General features: G+C 42.4%; 1 pseudogene; it reads right to left on the reverse strand.

Moving 5' to 3' along the window:
* Positions 1 to 215: 215 nt before the first annotated feature.
* Positions 216 to 652, reverse strand: LOC102828034 (annotated as a pseudogene).
* Between the last annotated feature and the right edge of the window lie 1286 nt (positions 653 to 1938).

Below are 1938 nucleotides of genomic sequence, written 5' to 3' on the forward strand. Positions count from 1 at the left end.
AGAACACTTTTTTTTTTTTGCAATTAGGAAACATTTCCAATTTTTATTCATAATATTGGTAATCAAAGTTGCAAAGGAAGATTTACAGATCCACACAGCAATAACAGAACAAAATGAAAATGAAATATTCCAAAGTCATCTGAGAGAGTGTTGAAGGAACACAAAGTAGGCTAGAAATCTAGGACTAAACTGTGGTTCCATGTAACGGGTTATATTCATTCTTGCATTGTCTCAATAAATTCTTCCTTATATTTGCCTTTCTCTTTTCCAACATGTCGAGATTTGGCTTTGCTTCAAGAATTTTTTCCCAATCTTTGTCCAATTTGAGTCTGGTAATAACCACCTTGCTTGGATGAATGCCCACATGGACAGTTGTCCCATTAGCCTTCTCATGATGCACCCTCTCGACGTAGATGACGTAATTCTTTCTGCACACCTGGACTAATTTGCCCATCTGCTGACCTTTGTAGTGTCCTCGAACCACCTGGACCTCATGGTCCTTGCGGATGGGCATGGAGCGGATGTTATCCTTCTGTCTCAGCTCCTGAGACAGTGGGGACGACATTGTCTTCCTGCCCACGTGCGAGGGAGCATTGAAGTGGCATTTGAGGTTCTTGCTGTGGGCCGAGGTCACACAGGGGTTGAACTTCATGATGACAGTCAGGCATCCAGCAGCCTCCTGATGTACTTCCATGTACATTCCCTAATTCTTGTTGCAAGATGTTTAATAATAATAATGAGGATGATAGTAATGAGGATAATATGAACATGTTGTTGTTACATGCCACTAGACAGTTCGAACTCATGGAGATCCTGTATAAGGTTTGAATTGCTGACGTTGACATTAGCATCCCAGTGCTGATCGTACAGCATCACACCAGGACTCCAGTGTGAAGTATTGTGCTTACTATGTGCCAGACACTAATCAAAGCACCACTGATGTGATTATTTACTTAATCTTCTGAGGACACCATCATTATTCCTTTTACAAATGAAGACATTGAGATTCAAACTCTCCCGGAATCACACAACTACCAGGTGTCAGAATTTGGTTTGCTCATATAGTATGGCTTCACAATTTTCAGTCTTCATGTGGCACCCAGAAAACCCCCTCAAAAAAAATCTGAGGAATGAATGACAAGAAGGAGCAAGCCCTAACAAGATCATGGTGGACAGAGTACCCTAGGAAGAAGGGAAGAGATAGGAAAGCCAATGTGCCCAGAGCCAAGTGAATAAATTCAAGAAAGATGGGGAATGAGGTCAGAGGGCTTCAGGGAGGCTCAGATCTCATAGGATCATAGTGTTAAGCAGGGAAGGGAGTCCCTGGGTGGTACAAATGATTAACACGCTCAGCTGCTAACCTAAATGCTGGAAATTCAACTCTATCTGGAGACGCCTTGGGAGAAATCCTGGCAATCTATTTCCAAAAAATCAGCCATTAAAAACTGTATGATACAGCGCAGTTCTACTCTGACTTACAGAAAGTCACCATGAGTTTCTATCAGCTCTGAAACAACAGGCTAGGGTTTTGATTGGAGAAGCAAGAAAGTGATGACTTCTGATTAGAAAGCTCAGACCACTGCCACCAAGTCAATTCAGACTTACTGCCACCAACCCTATGGGACAAAGTAGAAATGCCCCATAGGGTGTCCTAGGCTGTACATCTTTATGGAAGCAGTCTGACACAGCTTTCTCCTGCACAGTAACGAGTAGGCTTGAATCACCAACCTTTTGGCTAGCAACCCAATGCTTAACCCATGGCATCACCTGGACTTCTGAGATCGGATTAGCATTATGGAATTAGTACTCCGACTGATGTAGAGCTTATTCTCTGGGCAAAGACAAGAACAGAAGCAATCAATGATCAGAACTCAACCAGAAGAAGAAAGAAGAGGAGAAAAAGAGGAACCTGATATAATTTGATGAACTTGACCTACA

Source organism: Chrysochloris asiatica, unplaced genomic scaffold, assembly GCF_000296735.1.
Source record: "Chrysochloris asiatica unplaced genomic scaffold, ChrAsi1.0 scaffold00080, whole genome shotgun sequence".
In the NCBI taxonomy this organism is placed as follows: Eukaryota; Metazoa; Chordata; class Mammalia; order Afrosoricida; family Chrysochloridae; genus Chrysochloris; species Chrysochloris asiatica.